This window comes from Elephantulus edwardii, unplaced genomic scaffold (genome assembly GCF_000299155.1).
Source record: "Elephantulus edwardii isolate Elephantulus edwardi_28Jun2011 unplaced genomic scaffold, EleEdw1.0 scaffold00020, whole genome shotgun sequence".
Lineage (NCBI taxonomy): Eukaryota > Metazoa > Chordata > Mammalia > Macroscelidea > Macroscelididae > Elephantulus > Elephantulus edwardii.
In genome coordinates this window covers 25,333,612-25,345,436 of record NW_006399770.1, presented here as the reverse complement: position 1 = coordinate 25,345,436, position 11,825 = coordinate 25,333,612, and the positions used below count along the sequence as shown (strand labels likewise).

At 38.4% G+C, this 11,825-nt stretch overlaps 1 pseudogene; it reads right to left on the bottom strand.

Moving 5' to 3' along the window:
- Window positions 1-1,807: 1,807 nt before the first annotated feature.
- Window positions 1,808-2,574, bottom strand: LOC102848601 (annotated as a pseudogene).
- Between the last annotated feature and the right edge of the window lie 9,251 nt (window positions 2,575-11,825).

Below are 11,825 nucleotides of genomic sequence, written 5' to 3'. Positions count from 1 at the left end.
GGCTCTACTGTAAAGAACAGATTATAAGGTCATTCAACAACATTTATTTCTTAAAAGCATTATATTATATGGTTCTTCTTTCAGCAGAGTGGTCTCCAAAGCACTTTCTATTAAAGTATATTTCCATGTGATAATATTAGTTGTCGCTTCATGTAAATTTTCCCATTTGTCCGTTTGACAAATATTTAGCAAGAGCTAACTAATAGTAAGGCCTTGCTGTAGGTGCTTGGAATTAATGCTTATTAATGCATTATTAATACTTAATAATGGTTTGAGGTAGGGGAAGCTCTTGACTTGTGGCGGCTGCTACTTGCTCTGGTGTAAACACTCCTGTTGTTGTTATTGTTGTTATGTGGTTTCAAGTCACCTGCAACTCATAGTGATCAAATGTACAACAGCCCTAAACTCTGTCATACCCTGTGCCAATCTCACCATCTCCGACACACCTATACTTAGACCAAGGGGCAGTCATCAGAACAGAGCAGGGAGACAAAATCATTTTGGATGGTTCAAAATCAAGAAAGGGGTCCAAGATGTGTTTTGTCTCCATACCTTTTCAATCTGCTTGCAGAACAGATCATCCAAGATGCTGGGCTGTATGAGGAAAAATGTGGCATCAGGATTGGTGGAAGAACCATCAACAACCTGCGTTATGCAGATGACACAACCCTGCTTGCTGAAACTGAGGAGGACCTGAAGCCCTTGCTGCAGAAGGTCAAGGACTGCAGCATTCAATATGGATTGAAGCTCAACATCAAGAAAACAAAGATTCTCACCACTGGGCCAATTGGCAGCATCAGTATGGATGGTGAAGAGATTGAAATAGTTAACAGTTTTAGTTTACTTGTTTCCACAGTCAACACTCTTGGTAACAGCAGCCATGAAATCAGAAGATGAATTGCATTGGGAAGTCAGCTGTGAGGGACCTCTCAAGAGTACTGAAGAGCAATGACATCAGGCTGGAGATTAAGGTGTGACTGACTCAGGCTATCGTCTTTGCAATTATGTGCTATGCATCAGAGAGTTGGACAGTGAATAGGGATGATAGAAAGATAATTGATGCCTTTGAGCTGTGGTGCTGAAGAAGAGTGTTGAATATACCACGGACTGCTAGAAGAACAAACAGGTTTGTCTGAGAGAGGGTGAAGCCAGAATGCTCCTTGGAGGCAAGGATCCTGAAGCTTCATCTGACATACTTTGGGCATGTTGCAAGGAGGGACTGGTCCTTGGAGAGGGGCATCATGTTTGGGAGAGTGGAGGGATGGTGCAGGAGAGGAAGACCCTCGATGAGATGCATCGATTCTTTGAGTGGAGTGGTGGGAATGAGTGGTTTGAGACGGCGAGGTTGGCACAGGATAGAACGGTGTTTAGGGCTCTTGTACACAGGGTTGCTATGAGTAGTAAGCGATTCGATTGCACAAAACAGCAACAACAGTGATAATATTTTTCAATCATTTCCACATTTTTTTGTTGAGTTAAATTTATTTTATTGGGAAGTTAGGACAGATGACAATTTTGTTTCCACTTTAATGTTGATATCAACAGATCTCAAAGGAAAAAAGCTTTAACAATTAGTTTATGTCATGATTTTGAAAATACTGGTAAACACGTCTGGTCACTAAGAATTCTTTTCATACATCCATTGGGTGAGTTTCACAAAAGGCATAGGCCTAATCTTTTCAACAACAAATATTTCTAGGTAATATGGAGATTGTAAGATTTGTTGTTTAGTTTCTTTGTTTCTGTTTTTTTTTTTGTTATTTTGTTGTTTGTTTTTTTTTTTTAAATTCAGGAGGGGTTTCCAAAATCAGAAATTCATTGTGAAGTCTGCCTGGAGCTGATCTGCTGTAAAGCTGGTCCGAGCTCTTTTTGCTGGTTTTGGATGATTAACATCTTGCTCTGTTAGTAGAGCACCTTCCACACTAATCCCATTACCATTTTCCACTTCTCTTTTTAAATTATCCAGCATGCAGTCATAATGAACTCTGCAGAGAACTTTCTCTTCCACCAAAGCAAACTCTTCTCCCGTGGAAAGCTGCCTTTTACAGGAAAAGCAGGCAAAGCATGCCAGGTGATAGACATTTCCCTTGGCCCTCCGGACCCCCAGTCAGTAGAATGAATGTGCCTCCCACATCGAGAGCAGCGAGTTCCATACCTTCTGAAATAATCAAGTTTGCAGAAAATGTCTTTGTCTTTAATGTAACAGCTGGTATGCCTTCCTAAGGAGGTCCTGCAGACACTGCATGAGAGACAGCGGACATGCCAGCAAAGGTCATTTACCTTAAGAAGGTACCTGTCCACGATGTCCAGGCCGCAGCTGTTGCATACACACTTGCCAGGGGGGCAGCCGGAACCGACAAGAGTCTTCGTCGCCTGCTCCCTCGGGACTCACCAGGCCCCCCCCCCGTCCCCAGCGCCTTTCCGGGTCCTCCTGGCTGCCGTCCGCCCGCACTCCTCCGACATGAGCCCCGGGCACTGCAGGGAGAGATGTGAAGGGAGAGGAGAGAAACAGAAGTTCACTGCGGGCACGCGCCGCCCGAGGCTCGGCTTCCCGGCGCGGGGGGCGGGCTCCATTTCCACATTTTGATGAATAATTTTTATTTAGAATGGGCAGCTATATAGATCTGTACGCTAACCAGGTAACTGCCTTCCTGATTTTGGACATAGAAGAGGGAGATCTTCTGGCACTGCATCTACATGTTGAAATACCTCAATTAGTATTCTATTTCTGGTATCCTGTTTTCTACCACTCTCTTCAGTTGACTGAATCCACAATAAATGTACAAGGAAGCAACAGTCAAGAATTGAAAAAAAAAAAAATGAAATCAACACTAAAAGCCTATTGTATCAGAAAAATGCTGCAAAAATCTCTGGGAAGTGTTAAAAACAAAGAAGTCACTTTCAAGACTAAGGTTCATCTGATCCAAGCTGTGGTGTTTCCAATAGTCTCTTATGCATGAAAACATGGGTAGTGAATAAGAAAAACCTAAAGAATTTATACATTTGAGCTATAGTGTTAGGAAAGATTATTCAATATAACATAGGTTTCCAGAACAATGAAGATGCCTGTCTTGGAAAGATCCAGACAGAATGCTTCTCAAAAAAGAAGAGGTTGTTTGCGTCATGCATTTTGAACATGCTATTAGAAGGGCTCAATTCTGAGAGAAGGACAACATGCTCAGAAAAATAAAGAGTCAGCAAAAAAGAGGAAAACCTTCAATGAGAGCTTAAGTTCAAGCATAGCAATGACTCGAGAAGAGTTACAGAATTACAAAATACCTCATTCAGTTGCACATGGGATAACTGAATTGGAATTGACTCTGTGGCAGCTGACAACAACCATCTCTTGTTCAAAAGCTCCAAATAGATTTTGTTGGGTCAACATTAAGATGTCAGAGTGTAACAATCCTTTGTAAAAGCTCTCAGTGACCATCAGTTTTCTGCCCTTTCTTGTCTTTGAAGACTTCTTCATTTTTGGGCTTGTTGATTTCTTTTGTCATAAGGGCCAGGTGAGTCCTTCTCTCACTGTACCAATTGTACATTGACGTTCATGTCTCCCTCTTCCACATGCAGAGTCTTGTGATTATATAAAGTCTACCTGGGTAATAGACAATATTCATCTCAGAGTCAATTGTTCAGCCCCCTTAATTCCACCTGCAACTTTAATTCCTTAACTGCTTTTTGCCATGTAACAACATACTCATATTTTGTAGATTAGCACATGGACATCTGTGTGTGGCCCTTGTTCTGCCTACTATAAACTCCAAGTTTTTGTATTGAAATTATTGTTCTATAGTTATCTAAGGGTACATTAAGTAAAATAACTTGGTCCTTCATTTACTCTTCCATTCTATCCACAATCTTTAGGGAGCTCATGCCTAGTTTTGCGACCTTGGACAAGATAGTTAGAATCTGTCAGCGTCATTCTGAGTCTTTAAAGTGGTAATACATGTTGCAGAAGTTTTGTGAGGAATGAAGAAATATGGGTAGAGGCAATATATAATTTATAAGCCTATTTAAGTTACTGATTTATTCTCCTTGTTATGAAAGAATAGGAAGAATGGAAGAGGAGCTAAACTTCTTGGTTCTTGCTTCTTTTGCTCCAGTGTTAATTAATTTCTAGTTTATAGATCGCTTCTTTATAAATCTATCTGAGGTCACCTTGAAACTTTTGTAGGAGAAGGAGATGGGGCTTTTCAACAAGAGAAGGAAATGCAAGTAGGTGAGCATGTGAGAAAAGATGGAGGCAGCCAGATGCTAAACCTGAGAAGCTAGGATCAGTAAAGAGTTTTTGTTTGCATTTGTACCAGCATATTTTGGGCTATCTGGGTTCCCAAATGCGGATAACTGCCCTGTAGCACGAGAAGTTGGAAACTTTGGCAAAAATTCCAGGGGTCAGCCCTTCCACTAAGAAATGCAGGTACAAATCTTTAAAAGGATTATGAAGAGCTAGAAAGGGATTTCCACAGACCTCAAGAAGAGAGGCAATTTATGAAAAGTTTTTTTACCTACAGTAGCAAAGGTATTTTTACCTCTTCTGTTATTAAATATCTAAATATAAAAGAAACCTAAAATAGCAGCTCTGACTCAATTTTCAGTCTAATCTGATTCTCTCTAGAAGCTATTTACACTGGATAACGTGATAAACTTTCTGATCCACTTGTCTGTTAGTGATTGTTTAAATGTCCTTAATAAATAAAACTTGAAAATCAAATGGCAACAGTATTCAATTTTATTTTTAGTGAAAACAGCAAAAAAATATTATTTTTCAAATTTGAAACCTATATTCCTGTTCCTGGTCTTTGCTAGTTTCAGTGTACTATTTGATCTTTGTTATAAAATGAAAAAAAACAACATTTTCTGAAAAGCTCACTCAGTGTGATGAAGAATGTACTCTAATGACTCAAAAGACACTTATTCTATTTAACCAGTGTGTATACACGTTGATATTATTATATTATGATTTTTTAAATGTACATTATTTTCCCAACCAATTGGAACATTCTGGTATGCATTCATTTACAAATGCTTTTAAATTCCAAATGGCTCATAATAGCATATTGGAAAGTACTAGAGTTGATGCTGTAAGTGAATATTAAGACTCATAACCCAAATGAAAAGCTGTTATTGCAGAACTCTCAAGTCATTTTCCAGAGTATAATATCTCAGTGATTTTAAAGGCATTTATTCAAAATACTAAGAAAAATTAGACAATATGATGACAATCCCTTTGCACACTTCAATTGTTAAAATCATTCTGGAGTCATCCTAGTGGAAAAATCAGCCAAACTCACAAATATTTAACAGCATTACAATAAATAAACACTAACTATGGCAATAAAAATTCTGTAAGAATTTTAACAACCAAAAAAGTAATCTTAGAAAGAAAATATCTTTATATCTATATATGTGTGTGTGTATATATGTATATATGCATATATATTGATGTATGTATATATATACATGTATGCATGTGTGTGTATATATATAAACACACACACACACACACAGAGAGAGAGAGAGAGAGAGAGAGAGAGAGAGAGAGAGAGAAAGCTAGGTTATTCCATAAAAGGGGAAAATGTAGAAATTTTTTCCTTCTTGTTGTTAAGTGCCATCAAGTTGCCTGCGACTCATAGTGAACCTATGTTCAACAGTCCTAAACCCTGCTCTATCCTGTGCCAATCTTGTTTCTGATAAACATACCCCTCATAACCTCATCCACTGAATCAATCCATCTTATCAATGGTCTTCCTCTCCTGCGCTGTCCCTCTACCCTCTCAATCATGACCTTCCTCTCCAAGGGCTGATCCTGCCTTGCAACATGTCCAAAGTATGTCAGACAAACCTTCAGAATTCTTGCCTACAAGGAGCAGCCTGGCTTCACCTTCTCTAGGACAAACTTGTTTGTTCTCCTCGCAGTCCATGGTATATTCAGTACTCTTCTCCAGCAGCACAGCTCAAAGGCATCAATTCACCTTCTATCATCCTTAGTCATTGTCCAGCTTTTCAATACATGGCAAGTAATTGCAAAGACCATGGCCTGTATCAGGAGCACTTTATTCTCCAGACTGATGTTACTCTTCAATATTTTGGAGAGGTCTCTGAAACAGACTTTCCCAATGCAATTCATTTCTTGATTTCCTGGCTGCTGGTGGTGATTGTAGAGAAAAGTAAATTGAAGTTTTAACAGTCTCAATATCTTCACCATCTATCATGATGCTGCCAATCAGCCCAGTGGTGAGAATCTTTATGTTCTTGATGTTGAGCTTCAATCCATATTGAATGCTGCAGTCCTTGACATCCTGCAGCAAGTGCTTCAGGTCCTCCTCAGTTTCAGCAAGCAGGGTTGTGTCATCTGCATAACATAGATTGTTGATGAGTCTACCTCCAATCCTGATACCACATTTCTCCTTATAGAGCCCAGCTTCCCATATGATCTGTTCTGCATATAAAATGAAAAGATTTGGAGATAGGACACACCCTTGGCACACACCCTTCCCAATTTTGAACCATGGAGTGTTTCCTTGCTCTTCTGATGACTGCCCACTGGCCCAAGTATAGATTTCGCATTAGCACAATCAAGTGTTCTGGGACTCCCTTTTTTCTCAGAGTCAGTCAGAGTTTGTTGTGAGGTACACAGTCAAGAGCCTTTGCATAGTGAATGAAACAGTGATAGACAGTCCTCTGATACTCTTTGCTTTCAGCCAAGATCCATCTGACATTAGGTATAATATCCCTAGTACCACGACCCCTTCTAAATCCAATATGCACTTCGAACAGTTCTCTGTTGATGTGCTGTTCCAGTCGCTTTTGGATCTGTTCATTAATTTCCTCACTCTGTCAGATCACCTTTCTTTAGAATGGGAACAAATATAGATCTTTTCCAGTCAGTTGGCCAGGTGGTTGTCCTCCAAATTTCTTGGCAAAACTTGGTAAGCACATCCACAGCAGGATCTGTTTGTTGAAATATGTCAATAGGTAAGCCATTAACACCTGAGGACTTGTTTTTTGCCAATTCTTTCAGAGAAGCTTTAAGTTCTCCCTTCATCACCACAGGCTTCTGCTCATAGGTTGTTCCATGAAATTCTTCTGTGTCCACCAATTCTTTTTGGTACAATGACTCTGTATAATCTTCCCATCTTCTTTAGACAATACTAATAGGGAGCACTAGTGGTATAGTGGATAAGGAGTTGCTCTTCGACTCCAAAGGCAGTTGGGTTGAATTTATCAACTGCTCCATACGAGAAGGATGAAGAATTTCTCCTTTTGTGATTCATTGTCTCTGAAAACCTGTTGGAGGGTCAGCTACGAAAGCAACAACAGTGTTTCAGTCACATCTGAAAGTAGGCAATGGACAAGAAAGATCAAAGAAAAACTGATGCCTTTAAATGGTGGTACTGATGATGAACAGTGTTGAATATATCATAATCTTCAAAAATAATATTTTATAACAAGAAGCAAATCTGTCTTTAAAGACGTGCAACTAGTGTTCACCCTAAAGGCAAGGATAGTGAAACTTCATCTCACATGCTTTGGACATGCTTTCAGTAGAAATCAGTCCTTGGAAAAAGATATCCATTATACTGGAGAAGAAAGTGTCAATAAAAGAAAGACCCTCAGTGAGATGGATTGAAACGTGACCACAACATAGGCTTGAACATGTTTGAGATTGTGTTTAGCATAAATTAAGGTTACAATCTAGTGTTCATTGGCTCACTAGTAGTGATATTCAACTTAATGACACCTAATAACAACTATGGGCAGAGACCAGAGATGTTGCCTAAATGCTGCAGTTCACAGACCAGCACCTCATAAAAAGAATTACCCATTCTAAAATGTCAATAATACTAAGTTTTAGAAAAAATGATAAATTAACAATAACAAAATTTTCTCTTAGTAAATATATAGATAGACAGTTTGATAGAATACAAAGTTTACTTGCCAACGTTGTTTATAGAATGTTATCTCCAGAAAGAACAGATACTGAGAAGTAGATGACCTCTTTCCATAAAGGTTTTAAAAATCCAGTTGGTCTAAAATTTAATCTGCAGATAAGTTATTTGATTCAGGCACTTGAAACACAAAAGCATACATCAATGCAATCTCATACACTGCAGACTGACAATAAATATATATCTACTATGTTTTTGACAAAATTACAATCAAGAAATGGTTCTTAAAAGTTTATATTTTAGTAAGAAGATACTGATATTTAAACAAGTCCAGTTAGTAGTGAAAAATGCTACAGGAAAAAGGTAGGGGTTAGAATGCAAATAATATTGTGTAGCATAGAAATTTATGAGGGTTCCTTGTGGTTTTTTTAAATAAGCAACAGCATTCAAAATATTCTGGGAGGATTGTGGAAATGGCCTAGAGCGATGACATACCAGCAACACACTATGAGATTTCAGTACTTACAGAAGAGTTGAAGCTTTCAACTAAGATTGTACCCTAAGTATGGAGAAAACTAGGCAGATATAGAAAAATCTATCAATAAAATTGTGTTAATTCTATTTGTTGATTGAATAGCTAGAAGTGGGATTTCCCCCCATTTATTTTTAAAAAAGTGATTTTAAAGAAAGTTTATAGAAAGGTTGGGTTTTCACTCATTCTTTGTTGCACATTTTCCTCCCTCCCTCTTCTTATCTACTGTCCCAGTCCATGCGGCAATGCACCTCTTGTTCCAAACTGCTGTCATACACACAATGCCTAATCATATATTTCTTTCAGACAGTTCCTTCCCTCATCTTTTTCAATGCAGTGTTCATCATCCATCCATTTTCTCCTATTCTACCCCAAACACTCATGTCAATAATATTTTACAACAGTGTTGTTGTACAGTATTTGTCCTTTTATGACTGAAGTATTTCACTCAGGATAATGTCTTCCAGGCTCATCCATATTATGTAATGTTTTACAAGTTCATTGCTTTTCAATGCTGTGTAATATTTAATTGTGTGAATGTACCATAGTTTCCTATCCATCCATTTGTTCATGGTCACTTGGGTTGCTCCCATCTCTTTGCTTTGTGAATAATGCAATAATAAACATGGATGTGCATACCAGAAGTAGAATTGTTTTAGGTGTTGTTGAGTCAACTGTGACTCCTATGTTAACAGATCTTAAATTCAATTGCTACTATTAATGGCGTTGATTGTGGATTCAAAGAAGATGAAATCATTGATTTTAATCTTTCTTTATCTATAATGATGTTGTCCATTGGTCTTTTGATAAGGATCTTCTCTTCTCGAGGTCAAGATGCAAATAATATTGAAGGTTCTAGTTCTATATCTTCTACAGCAAATGCTTCAGATCTTCTTGCTTTTAGCAAGCAAGGCTGTGTCATTTACTTAACCTGATTTGATGACTCTTCCGTAAATCTTGATGCCACATTCTTCTTCATAAAGCCTAGTTTTTCAAGTGATTTTCTCAGCATGTAGATTGAATAAGTATGAAGAAAGAATACGGTCCTAATACATACCTTTCTTAGTCTTAAAACAAGCAGTGTTTGTTTCTTTGCTCTGTTTGGATGACAGCTTCTTGGTCTTAGTATTGGTTTTCAGGAGCACAACTAAGGGTTCTGGTAGTCCCTTTCTTCTCAATGTTATCCATAGTTTGTTATGATACACTCAGTTAAACGCCTTTGCACTCGATAAACCTGTAAAAAGAGCTAAAGTCAGGTGGAGATGGCCAAATCTTACTTCTACTAACTCCACAAAGGGAACTGCCCCATCAATAATATCCTCAGTACAAAAGTAATTCCTATAAAGTTAGAGTTGGTTCTACATGCTCTCACACCTATTTCTACTAATTCCAACACGAATCTTAATTGCTCTGCTAGGTCCAAAATGCATTGCAATAGCTCACAGACTACACAGAATCATATTCACAATTTTGGGGTTTGCTGTTTTTATACACCGTTGACTGCAACACTTAGAGACCCTATGAAAAATAGCTCTGAAACGTACCCTATCCTGAGCCAACCTCACCATCTCCAACACACGAGTTCATTGCCACTGCCACTGTGTCAATTTATGTTATTTATGGTCTTCGTCTCCTGTGCTGACCAACTAACCTTCTAAGCATGATCTCTTTCTTCACAGACTGGTCCCTCCTGATGATGATCTGTTTCACAGTCAGCACCTGACATAGGATACAATTTCTCAATCAGAGCAGCTTCTTAAGTGTGCTCACAGGCCCTTTAGCTTTCAACCTTGTGCCTTTAGGACAGTGTTACAAAGCTCTCTTTTTCCTGCCATTTATGGTATCTCCCTCCAAGTTCTCCAGCAAGCTTATACAAAGGCTCCTGGTTTTAGTTTCATAGAGTTCAGGTGAGCTCTGTCTCACATCAGGTCACTGATTCTTTGCTATGGCTGTGGCTGCTCTCCTGTAGGTTTGTAAGATGCAAAAACCTCTGGCCTCAAAGTACACACACACAGTGTCTGTTTGATTCTTTGCTTGTGATAAGATTTTCACAATCTGCTGCTGAATCTGTTTAATTTAGTAGTGAGATTAGCCAAAATCCTTGTAGCTAGACTAACACACTCTATCTACATGTTTGGGTCATTCCCATTCAATGATAGACTCAATATCATCAAGAAGAATTGATGCCTTTAAGCGGTGCTGGAGAAGAGTACTGAATATCCCATGGACTGTCAAAACAACAAACAGATTATGTCTTGAAGAAAGTGTAGCCAGAATGCTCCTTGGAGGCAAAGATGACAAAAATTCATCTTATATACTTTGGCCATGTTGCTCAGAGAGGATATTCCTTGGAGAAAGAAATCATGCTTAGAGAGGGAAAGGTGGAGGGTCAGTGAAAGAGACGAAGACCTTCAATGAGATGAATTGTCACAGTGACTGCAAGAATGGGTTCAATTATGTCAGAGATAGTGATGATGGGACAGGATTCAGATCTGCGGTCCATGAGGTGAAGTCAAAGTCAATCAATGGATGGGAAAGCTATTTTGAACATTAAACTCCACAAAAGCACAAACAGATATTCTTCTGACATTCTCTAATTTCAGCCAAAATCCATCTGACTGACATTAGTGATGGTATCCTTTGTGCCATGGCTTCTTCTAAACCCTGCTTGAACTTCAGGAAGTTCTCTTTCAATATACTGTCCTAGCTGTTTGGGGATGATCTTCAACAATAATGTGTTTGGATGTAATATAAATTATATTGTTCTATAATTTCTGCAATCTGTTGCATCGGTTTTCTTGAGAATGGGGACAAATACAGATATTTTCTAGTCATTTGGTCAGGTAGCTCTCTTTCAAGTTTCCTTGCAGACTCGTGAGCACGTCCAAGACTGTACCTATTAGTCAAAACATGTTAATTAGTATCTCATGGATTCCTGTGGTCAATGTCATCTAGACAAGATGGACTTATTCCTCCATCACCACTGACTCTTTATCATATGCAACTTTTTTCAAATATTTTTGAAGCTTCCTGGAACATTCAAGATTTTGTCCATAGCATCTCTCAGTACCCTCACTCGATAATTGAATTTGTTTTTTAGTTCTTTCAGCTTGAAAAATGCTACATAAGTTCTTCCTTTTCATTCTCCAATTTGAGATCATAGTACCTTCTGTTATATAATACTTTGGTTTGTCTTCTCAAGCTGCCTTTGCGATTTTCTGTCATCTCTTTCACTTGGCTTCCTTCCATTTGTTTTGACTTCCTGATGATCTATTTTTGCAGAATCTTGCCTGACATCCATTTTGGTCTTTTATTTCTTTGTAAAAACCATTTTCTTTCTTCATGGATGATATCTTTGAGATCATCCTATAATTTATCTATCCTTAGAATATTAGTGTTTA